This window comes from Cryptotermes secundus, unplaced genomic scaffold (genome assembly GCF_002891405.2).
Source record: "Cryptotermes secundus unplaced genomic scaffold, Csec_1.0 scaffold2295, whole genome shotgun sequence".
Lineage (NCBI taxonomy): Eukaryota > Metazoa > Arthropoda > Insecta > Blattodea > Kalotermitidae > Cryptotermes > Cryptotermes secundus.
In genome coordinates, this window is record NW_019728526.1 from 91,156 (window position 1) to 103,664 (window position 12,509).

Sequence of the window (12,509 nt, forward strand, 5' to 3'; positions counted from 1 at the left end):
AACGCACGCACACAAACTAAACATCCATGCCCTGAGTGGGATTCGAACCCACGATCCCGGCTTCCGAGCGAGCGAAGACAGTACATGCCTTAGACCGCTCGGCTATCGTGACCGGCGCATCTATATCTTTTTTCTTTCCTGTGGCGCTACAGCCCCAATTTGGGCCTAGGCCTACCTCCATGAAACTCTCCGTTTCGCTTTGGTTTACTAGATCTTACACATTCGGTAGGACTCCTTGGGCGGGTGATCAGCTCGTCCCAAGGCCTCTGCCTGTACACAAACACAGAAGAACGCACATATACAAACACTAAACATCCATGCCTTGAGTGGGATTCGAACCCACGATCCCGGCTTCCGAGCGAGCGAAGACAGTACATGCCTTAGACCGCTCGGCTACCGTGACCGGCGCATCTGTATCTTACAGTCACTTACTTTATATTCTTAATGAAGAGAAGCAAAGGCAATTTCCAAGGCCCACCCGCGTGTACTGTACGAGATGAAGAAAATCGGCATAATTTTCAGACGACCCCTGCCTGTGCTGTTGGCACACCTGGGCTCCATATGTTAGCCGTGCTTTAGCTCAGGCGGTTAGTCCCCGGCGTCTCATCCAGACGGCGCACATTCGGTCCCATTTCACTTCATGAGAGATTTGTGGGGCTGGGGAAGATTTTACAAAGTATTTTCATATTCCTTACCAATTAAAATTCCATCAAATACTATTTCCCTTTTTTTTTTCACCAACGTATCTGTAAATAGCACAAATTAAAAAGACGTTAGGAATATGTAGTTCGTTAAAAATGCATTTCAGTGCTATGACATTTCAAATTAGTAAAATGCTCGTAGGCCTTTACGTAGTACATAAATTTACACATTAAAAGTGAATGTTCACACTCCTCAAATTGTCTTAGTTTCACATGTATTTTTAACTAATTTACGTATATTCACAACTTGTTTCGGCCTGATTGGGCCATCATCAGGTGAATTCTCTCCTCGAGTGAGACCACTGCACTGTATTTGTGTCCCGTGCTTCTCTCGTGCACGTTATTTTACTTCATGCTAGTTGTTAAATTTCATTTTTATCCAGCTATTTTGCGGCTGTTATCAGTTTGTTGTCCTGTTTCCTTATGTCAGTGTCCCCATTGTGCTTTACCAATGTACTGAACGTAATCACGACAACAAACTGATAACAGCCGCAAAACAGCTGGATAAAAATGAAATTTAACAACTAGCATGAAGTAAAATAACGTGCACGAGAGAAGCACGGGACACAAATACAGTGCAGTGGTCTCACTCGAGGAGAGAATTCACCTGATGATGGCCCAATCAGGCCGAAACAAGTTGTGAATATACGTAAATTAGTTAAAAATACATGTGAAACTAAGACAATTTGAGGAGTGTGAACATTCACTTTTAATGTGTAAATTTATGTACTACGTAAAGGCCTACGAGCATTTTACTAATTTGAAATGTCATAGCACTGAAATGCATTTTTAACGAACTACATATTCCTAACGTCTTTTTAAATTTGTGCTATTTACAGATACGTTGGTGAAAAAAAAAAGGGAAATAGTATTTGATGGAATTTTAATTGGTAAGGAATATGAAAATACTTTGTAAAATCTTCCCCAGCCCCACAAATCTCTCATGAAGTGAAATGGGACCGAATGTGCGCCGTCTGGATGAGACGCCGGGGACTAACCGCCTGAGCTAAAGCACGGCTAACATATGGAGCCCAGGTGTGCCAACAGCACAGGCAGGGGTCGTCTGAAAATTATGCCGATTTTCTTCATCTCGTACAGTACACGCGGGTGGGCCTTGGNTATAAATACAATACAAGTGGCATATACCAAATGAAATGTGTAGATTGCCCATTGAAATACATTGGGCAAACAGGCAGAACATTTAGCACTAGATATAAAGAACATATACATGATATTAGAAATAATGATAGCAATTCCGGGTACTCAAATCACATACTAAATACAGGACATGCATACGGAACAATAACAGATGTAATGGAAGTTGTAACAACGGGAAAGAAGGGCAGACATTTAAATACATTAGAGAAATACCATATATATAAAATAAGTAAGAAAGGCTTACACATGAATGATACACACATAGAAACACACAATCCCATATTTCAAACGATACACGAAATCTACACAGACTAACGGTACCTCTCTCTCCCCACTACCCATTCCCCCCTACACTCACTAGCATAAAACACAGCACACAATACAGCAGACAACACACGTAGTACAGACAAGCAGCGGCGTTCACACAAGAAGACTACATTAAGTAAGTACAAATAACAATATACACACATAAGAAAATATTACGTACAGAAAATATTACGTACATAAAATAATAATACGAATATTTGTATATTACAGATAACACCTGTACAGTGTGAAAACAAGAACTAGCCGCTCCAGCACTTAGACATAGGGCGAGTAACCCTAAGAATTTTAAATTTTAAATTTAAAATTTAGAGAAAATTTTAAAAGATTTTAAAAACATAATAACTAAAGATTTTTAGAGTGCTACTACAAGAATATCGGGTTTGACGTGTGCAACATAATCTACATACCAGACACATATCAACGATGTAGATGTTGATAATACGAAGAACGTGACATTGTGTTTTTAAATGTTAAGTTTTAGACTGGGTTCAGTGTGGCAGCAACGTTAAGAGTATACACCTGATGATGGCCGATAGAGGCCGAAACATGTAGTGTAGAAAGAACAAGATCAAAGACATATAAATGTATATTGTTTGCACTTAGGACGGAGTTTGTATCATTTATCGTGTAGAGTGCAACAGGATGCTTAAATATAATATTATATTCCTAATGTCTTTTTAAAGTTGTATTCTTTACGGATACATTACTAAAAAATGGGGGCACGCGGTAGCGTAGTTGGTTGAGGCACTATGCTACAAGTCGGAAGGTCGCGAGTTCAAGTCCTGATGAGGTCATTGGATTTTTTTCAATTGTCCTAATCCTTCCGGCCGCACTATGGCCCTGGGGTTGACTCAGCCTCTAACAGAAATGAGTACCAGGAATTAATTAAATAGTTTTCCTGGGGAGTAATTGGCGGCCGGCCGGTCACGGTAGCCGAGCGGTCTAAGACATGCACTGTCTTCGCTCGCTCGGAAGCCGGAATCGTGGGTTCAAATCCCACCCAGGGCATGGATGTTTAGTTTGTGTGCGTGCGTTTTTCTGTATTTGTGTACAGGTAGAGGTCTTGCGACGAGCTGATCACCCGCCCAAGGAGTCCTACCGCATGTGTAAGATCTAGAAAAACCGAAGTGAACGGAGAAGTTCGTGGAGGTAGGCCTGGGCCCACTGGGGCTGTAGTGCCAAGGGGGGAAAAAATGGGCGGCCGGCGCGTAGGGCTGACAACCTTACCGCCATCTTTGAGCCGATTATCTAGATAATGTGGGACCCTCAACGTCTCACAACCCTATGGGCCTTCACGGCGTGTTACAGGGATAGCTTTACTTTTTACTTTTATACATTAATACAAAATAGGATGATGCCTCAATACAGTGGTATGCTGAAATATACAATTTTCCTTATCTAACATCTGCCCGTTATAATGGACTATTGACAGTCTCAGTATTAAGAGACTATGTCTCACCTTGCCCTGTTTATGAAGAGATGCCCAGTTAGCTCATGAACAGTTGAAAGGTCAAGATGACCAGTGTTACCCACCACTTGCCTCGTGTTCTACTCCTTGGAGGATAGCATGACTAGAAAAGCACAATCCAGATGCAAATTTACATAGACCAGGCATGTCCAACGCGTCGATCGCGGAACGTTTTTTGATCGATCTCATAGGCCTATAAGGAAATTATACGTGAAAAGCATGTGAATTCACTTGTAATATAATATGATTATATTCAGATTTTGAAGGGGAAATACGTATTAAAGTAGTCTGTACTTTCAATATATGTTGCTTTTACAACAAACATCAAGTATCGTGTTATTTTTACCAATATTTTTGCTTAAAGCGAGGTACAACGATAGGAAGGGGTGGTAGATCACTGGCAGTTTTGACGCTAATATGTCAATCACAACCTGTTTGAAGTTGGACATGCCTGACATAGACCATTGGCCATGGTGTTTTTACTTTCGTCTCTAATACAAATCCCTTTTCTCATTCAGGCGGAAACTATGCTTTCTCAGCTAAACTCGGCTAGCAAATGGTCCTGGACAGACTACGAACTAAACCAGTGATAAAACTGAACTCAGTTTTTGTCAGTAGCCAGCTTATATAATAATTTGTGGGAAAGCAATTGATACCTCATGTAGCAAGAAATTGTTTTTGAGGCAGTTTTAGATGCCACAGTGTTTGTTCCTTGCCGATATAAATTCTATTCTCATATTGTTTAACGGAAAGTCGACTGATTAGGCAGAGCATTCAATCTCAACTAGGGTTCCCCGTAACCCTAGGGCTCCGCGAAAGGTCGCTAGGGAATCCATGAGAGATCGTGGGGGAATATATATTGTGGCGTGTTACCTGGTAACCTACGAGAGTTGGAACTTTAATAGTGGCAATACTGCTGTAGAGACGCCATGCAACGGAACCAAATAATGTCGCTAATACCACACGTTAGTTACATACCTACCTCACCTCAGAGCAAATGGACTCCCCTTCCCACATCACGCGCATGCGCAGTGACGAGAAGAACAGAGCCTCGTGTTAGCTGGCGGTCTAATGTAGTGTTGTCACGATGTTTTCGAAGCAGGAACAACGGAGTTGGATAAAGATTGAATGTGCCAGAGGCCATACAGCACGACAATGTCATCAAGGTCTTCAAGAGGCTTGCGGGGAATCTGCATTGCCTTACAGAGCAGTGGCAATGTGGGCAAAAGCCTACAATGAGGGACGCCAAAATGTTGCAGACATGTGTCGGCCAGGTCATCCTAGTGTCTGTGAAGAAGTGGTGTTTGCTCTTTCCGCATTACTGGAGAGTGATCCCCGACAGCAGACCGTCAATGTGCAGTATTACTGTTAATTTTTGGAACACAACGTGCGACCAGCTTTGAGAAAGAAGCGGCGACGCTTTCTGCAGAACCCACCCATCATTTTGCAGGACAATGCTCGGCCGCATGCGGCACAAGCTGTGGCTGATCTGTTCGATCGATGAGGCTGGGAAGTGCTGTACCATCCACCATACTTCCCGGACATAATATTTGGAATTAAAATGGACTTCACTGTACATGATAGGGAGCCAGGGTAGCTCAGTGGGTATAGTGACAGGCTTCAGGCTGGATGGCTGGAGTTTGATTACTAGCAGGAGATTAATCTCTACTCCAGAGCATCCACACCGGCTCTGGGGCCCTTCCAACCATCCATCTAATGGGTACTGGAGTTGAAGTGACTGGGGCATGAAGGTGACCACTCACATCTATCAAGTACAGAGGTTAAGAATGGTGGAGCTTCTCCAGACATCTTCATGGCATGGTGCTTAATTAAGTACAGAACAACTTTACCATTTACTCTGTGGAATCATAACTTCGCTCCATGACATACATGTATTTATTACGTTCAGCCGCGTAATACTTTAATGCTCTCTCTGCCTTCAGAACAGGCTAATGAGATGTGTTCTTTGCAGGTGAGATGTCAGCAGTAATGTCACTGCCTACTCCAGGTGCTACAGTAGTGCCATTAGCAGCCTCTTCGCAAATAGCACCGAAGTGTGATAACATGGAGCAACAGTTGTGGAGTTTTTCTCTCCTGTTTTCATGTAACATATAGAAGTGTTGTGTATATATATATATATATGACAATCCAGATTTCAGAACTTTATTATGAAGGCCAAAGAAATAATATGTAGCAATATATTGGAATGCAAATAAAGGCTTGATCCAGATAGTGTGTGTGTGTGTGTGTGTTGCCTTCCAGTAGTAGAAAATAGATATAGAGAAATGTGCAAATTAAGCGCTTGTTTGGGTAAAAATCAAAAGAAATGTGCAAATTAAGCGCTTGTTTGGGTAAAAATCAAATTCTTTTGGTTGTAGATAGTCAAAATTGGGTTGTTTACCACAGGTTTCTGTGAAAGCATGATCTTGACTAATAGGAACCTGTTCTGATGGATAAGGTTGCTGCTTCATCAGTTGACAGCTCATGTCTTCCACAAGTGTGTGTAGATTTTGAACCCAGGGATTATTTTTGTTTTTGTGAGTGTGAAAATGTTGAGTACTCCAAAGAAACTGGAAAAAATTGTTGCTCTTAATGAACAAACATCAATAACTGTGAAATAGAAATTAACTGATTATAGGCTGAATGTAATTAATTCCAAAGGACCTAATTGGAACAAATTAGTCAATGACTATCCTAATTTGGACTGACACAAAACTTTACTCTCAAGAACTAATTTCGATAGGTGAATTATGCATATTTCACTCTGAGGTCTAAGTATTTCTGCTTATTAATCTCCATAGAATGCTCAAGAATCAACCTTCATCTGCATCTCCAGGTTTACATTTGCATCAAGAAGTAAATATATTGATTCTGTTCACAGTAACAAAAATATGAAGGAAATACTCATTTTACAGGACAAAAAGCATATTTTTGAGGTCACTATTTCTGAAACAAGTTCTTTAAAATATTTCCATCATCTTAGATAGAAATAACTTTAATTGACGCAAGTAAAGATGTTGGTCTAGAAGTAAACACAGAGAAAACTAAGTATATGTTACCGTCTCATCACCAAAATGCAGGGCAAAATCATGACATAAATATAGGAAACAGATGTTTTGAAAATGTGGCACAGTTCAGATATTTGGGAACAATGATAAAAGATCGAAACCTGATTCAGGAGGAAATTAGAGGCGATTGAACTTGGGTAATGCTTGCTACCATTCAGTCCAGAAATTTTGTCTTCTTGTCTGTTGTCCAAAAACATAAAAATTAGAATATACAAAACTATAATTTTGCCTGTGGTTGTGTATGGGTGTGAAAATTGGTCTCTGACATTAAGGGAGGAACATAGACTGAGGGTGTTTGAGAACAGGGTGTAGAGGAGAATATTTGGACCGAAGAGAGACGAAGTGACAGGAGGTTGGAGAAAACTGCATAATGAGGAGCTTCATAACTTGTACTCTTCTCCAAGTATAATTAGAATGATCAAGTGAAGGAGGATGAGGTGGGCAGGTCATGTAGCATGAATGGGGGAGACGAGGAATGTGTATAGGATATTGGTGGGAAAGCCAGAAGGAAAGAGAGCACAGGGAAGACCAAGGCGTAGGATGGTGGACAATATTAGAGTGGATCTTAGAGAGATAGGATGGGATGGTATGAATTGTATAGATCTGGCTCAGGATAGGGACCAGTGGAGGGCTCTTGTGAACACGTGAATGAACCTTGGGGTACCATAAAATGCTTGGAAATTCTTGGGTAGCTGCAGAATTGGCGACTCCTCCAGAAGGGCTCAGCTCCATGAGTAAGTAAGTAAATAAGTAATTTTAGACAGAAATACCATGTGTTAAGTAGTAATCATTAAACACTTCCTGCAATGAAGTGTACATGCCGCTTGAATGAATGTCTTTCTTAATAGCATTAGAATAAGCTTTCCATTTCGTCTTAAAATATCTGGATGCGCCCAATAGCACCGAATTCGTGAATCCCGGGAGAAAGCGTGTGTAACTCTAATAGTGTTCATGCCGACAGATTATCGTTGAGCATACATTGGTTCCACGGAGCTGGGAATTTTCATACACGTATGTTGGTGACAATCCGTAGTTGGTAGCATGTTCTAGTTCAAACCCCAGGTGTACATAGGCATCATGGGTAGAAGTTTGAATGTTGTTAGTGGTGTTCATTGCGTGGTTTAATATAGAGTATCATTATTGACAGTATAAATGATATTGAATTATATAGTGTTAATTCAGAATTTATGTTAGGAGACCTAAATATTGACGCTAAGTCTGAGCTCGAGATCGGGAATTGTGCCTTGGACAGAGGACGGCAGCGTTCAAAGAATAAGGTTAGGGTCTTTTTGCGCGCATTCAGTACAATTTATCTTGAATATTTGAGTCCAGTATGAAAGGTAACATCTTTGCGACCTTAATTATTTATGCTGCAGCTCTACACAGTTGGGAAATTTGAATTGAATTTCCCTTTCTGCTCATTCTTAATTGTAGAGCTGAATTTATGTGATTTTCCCGTAATTTCCCTAAGTAAATTTCTGTTAGAACTGGTATTCCGCCCCTATATCACAGGAATTGAAATTCTGATTTTTCTACCGTGGGATCTATAGTTAACAAATGATTATATATTTTGAAGGTTTAAATTATGGACTTATTCTGTACATTTTCAAGAGACCTGTCTGTGTAATCGATTCAGTACTGCACGGTACATATTTTCATTTTTACAAATTCTGATAGTGTAGATTAATAGAGCTGAGGTGTGATTGAGATTTTTAATTGATACCATGTATTGAACTAGACAAAGGGTGAAGCATGAGAGTATTTTACTTATTGACCAAAAATTTACAAAAATATGGTGTTTTAAATGGAACACTGAATGCAGCTATTTTTTATGCTCATTATGAATTATTGCATAAGATTTTATACAGTTCATGAGAGACTGGGAATACTGTTGTATTGCTTGAGTGTATCATAAATGTAAGTCATTCTCATTTACACCAAAGAAGAACACTGATATGTTCATGTGTAGAGAGTGGTTATTTTGGACTTTTACATGTTTAATAAGCACATAACAGTACCAGAAACAGTACTTAAAATCTATTCTAACTGCTTATCAAATTCATGTGCCCACACACTTACATTACACTGATGTGTGCTCTGCAAAGTAATAGTTGCGGGATGATATGCAGAGCTCCTAATGGTGGCAAGCACTAGCAGAATGTGTTCAGTAGATCATAATGCAATGAAGAGGGTTTCTTTCTGTAAGTACCATTGTGTATATTGTATCTGATAGCCATATTTTCTTTTATGTAATCTTATTTAGCACCATCTGACTTGTAGGAGGTGTAGTCTGAAGTTGAAGTTTGTGGATGTGAAATTAAGAAGTCCTACTTACATCTGAACAGAAACTCATGTACAGTTTCCTTTCTCCGCTGTTGTGTGAACAGAAACCAATACACACTTTTGTATGTCTGCTTATCACTGCTTTTAACAACATCTTCATGTTAATGATGAGCTATTAATTCTTCGTAGCTTAAACGCTTGGAATGCTTCAGTATTAACTATCATTTCCAACCTTGGCACATGAAAGTGTTTATATCTTCTTCCTATTATTGAATGACCTCTGAAGGAAAGTTTAATAACTTTTTGAAAATTTGGTAGATCATATAATGCATATAGAATTTGAGGTTTGCATTGGTGTTATGGGGGGCATGCAGTCGCATATTTAGTTGGGGCACTATGCTAAAAGCCAGAAGGTCACAGGTTTGTTTGCCAATGAAGTAATTGGATTTTTAATTGACCTAATCCTTCCAGCTGCACTGTGGCCTTGGGGTTGACTCAGCCTATAATAGAAATGAGTATCAGGAATCTTCATGGGGCTAAAGGGTGGTTGGCGCATAAGGCTGACAACCTCACTGACATCTGTGAGCTGACATGGTCGTGGAGCCATTACTTAACAACGGATGTTGAATATTTGTGTATTTCATGGTCATTGCCCTAGCACCAGATCTACATGCCACTGCCACATTTCTCCTTCCTTAAGGCTATTTGTCACAAATAGGGGCAAATAGCCTACAGGCATAACGCCATTCCTTTGTTTCTGACGGCTGTGCTTTGGACGTCCCTTCTTTTTTTCCAGAGGGGACCGACCCCTCCACAATGTTCAATCACTTCCTGTAATCCAATCAAAGATCCAACCATTTGCTTTTTGATCTCCAGCTCAACAGTCTTCCTGAAGTTCCTACTGGATGTTGTTTCCCTTCCTCAGATGTAGTTTCCATCTTGCGCCTTGGTTCTTTATTTCGTGGTTGCATTCTGGACCTTTCCATTGTTTCTTCTCGACTGTTGGTCTTTCATGACCATGTCTCTTACACCATCATTCCTGCATGGTGGATCATCTGTCTGCGGGTGATGGCCAACTTCTTCCAGCATCCACCGTTATCCTGGGTCCATTTCTTCGGCTGTTGGTGGCACCCTATGGCTCGATGCCAGTCGCCATATTGGACCTCCAGTGCTGAATGGTTTCTACTGCTGTCTCTTCTTTAGGGACTTCCCGTTGGTACGCTATGGACTTCATTTCTTTTGTATTTGCCTCCACCGTTTCTTGGTAGGCTGCCATCACCAAGCCTTCATTTCTTCTATCCAGGCATCCATATTGGTTTCCATCCTTTCCTGATAGCATCCATCTTGGCTATTATTCTTTCTTGAATGGTCTCTGTCGTAGTGGAGGGAGGCTAGAGAACCTTTCTGTGTTTCCATAATTTCTCGTATAGCTTTCAATAGTGTGTCATATATTCCATTTTTATAATATGACAATACACCCAACCCCTGCAGTCTTCAATGCAATAACTCGGTCGAATCCAATCCTAATCCCATTTCTGACACCAGTTATCATGTGTATGAGTGTGACTATTGTTGGGTCCTGGATTGGTAATTGGATTAACTGAACTCTTACAGATGTGTGATTGCAAGTAATTATAACCTTGTCACTTAGTCACACACTTTCCAATTCACTAGAACACACACTTAAGTCTTCTCAGTCTGTTGTGTGTTCACTGATCTTCTGCTAACGGTGTCTACAGTAATACTGGACTAACTGATGCAGCACAGACTGTCTAGGAAACTGCTTCCTGTTATTATTGTATTCAGTTGTCATGCAATTGTTGCTTTCGTGAAAACATGCCTGTTTTAGGAGCTGTTAACAACAGCTGTTGTGTATTTGCTTAGTTCACAGTTGTTGCCTAGCATTCGGCCGACATGCCACAGCACCATCATTGAAATCCTTAGTGAATATAATATTAAGTATGTTTGGACTTATTTTATGCCAGGTACACAAGAACAAGGCAAATTGCTAAGAACATACAAGAGGCTGCTTGGTATCTGGTGGTATCCCTGCCAACTGCAGTGAAGAAGATCTTAAACAGTCGTTAGAAGACATCAGGACTGGCATGAAATCACAAATGCATATAGTGTAATATTATCAAACACCAGAAAGCACCATTAAGAATAAATTAAAAGATGAAGAAAGTCGTCTTCTGGGTTTAGGCACTGTGTATTCTTCATTTTGGCCAAAACGAAGAATACACATCGCCTAAACCCAGAAGACGACTTTCTTCATTGTCATCGCCGTGAAAACCTCAAAACTTACAAATTAAAAGATGATTTCAACAGGAAACTTGGACATCCAATAGTATTTTCACCTGATAAGAAAGATATAATTGTTGGGACTTTAAAAAATGAGCAGTTTGGTTCCCCAGTGTCTGAACAAGATCTTTGTATCATTACAAAAGTTAATCTTGACAAGCAAGCAGTAGAGTATTTTCATGGGTAAAACAAGTAAAAACGAGACACTGGTCATTAAAACATGAATATATCATCAGATTGAAATTGGTGGTAATGTGTTTGTGAATGTAAGGAAGAAATAGCTTCATTTTTATTTCCAACAATTTCCATCCAATGTAATTGCAAAAAAAAAAAAAAAACACCCTTAATAATACAAGCTGAGTTTATGTCATAGCACATGCTCAGTTTAAGAAGTCTGAGAAATTGTTCACTTGGAATGGATATGTGCCTCACCAATTGCAACAAGAAACTGAGGATCAATGCATCAGTTCCTACTTGGGCACTAAAGCTTTAACATTTGCCATGTTGCCCTGCTTAATAATTTATGTTTTGTTATGGTTTATGTGTTTTATATTGCAAGATTTGTTACATCTTGTATTTAAGGAAAATAAGAATAGTGTTTGTGTAGTGCCAAACAATGTGTCTTTGAGGTTATTCTTGCACCGTTATTAATCTCGTGTGAAGTATGTACAGTGATTTGCACAAAATGTGTTTTTGTGGTTATATGGATTGCGAGTGATTTAGTTCTTATGAGTGCATATCTGTTATGACAGAAGGAGGGTGTAGTTTTGGTATGTAGGTTGTGAGTGTTACACGTGTGAGTAGGTAATTAGTCAAAATGATATACCTTTTTTGCTTTAATATGAGTACTTGTAAGAAGAGGGTGCAAAGTGAATTTCTAGTTCCCATTGAAGAAGTTATTTTTTCAATTTATATCTTGGTTCTGTGTGGCAGAGAGTGGTGGGTATAATGTATGTTGTTTTGGTGACAATAATGTGGCGTGTGAAGTGAAGTTTAAATTCTCTCTTGTGATTTTATATTTTTGTGTGTAATATATACAGTGATGTGTGGTGAGGTTTTGTAGTGTTTTCAAGAATGTTAAGATATCCATTCACCCACAGTGGATTCAATAGTTTCCCCTTTTATGTACATATCTTGTTTACATGAAGAATTCTTGCTTATAACAAGGTGGTATTCTAAGTGAATCACATGTTGTCATTGGTG

General features: G+C 39.7%; 1 long non-coding RNA gene across 1 annotated transcript in view; it reads left to right on the forward strand.

The window, feature by feature from the left end:
- LOC111865291 overlaps window positions 1–5,790 on the forward strand; it is a 90,710-nt gene extending 84,920 nt beyond the window's left edge. The window contains exon 3 of the long non-coding RNA XR_004513117.1: window positions 5,627–5,790. This is a non-coding gene — a long non-coding RNA (uncharacterized LOC111865291). The remainder of the gene's footprint in view (window positions 1–5,626) is intronic.
- The last annotated feature ends 6,719 nt before the right edge of the window (window positions 5,791–12,509 follow it).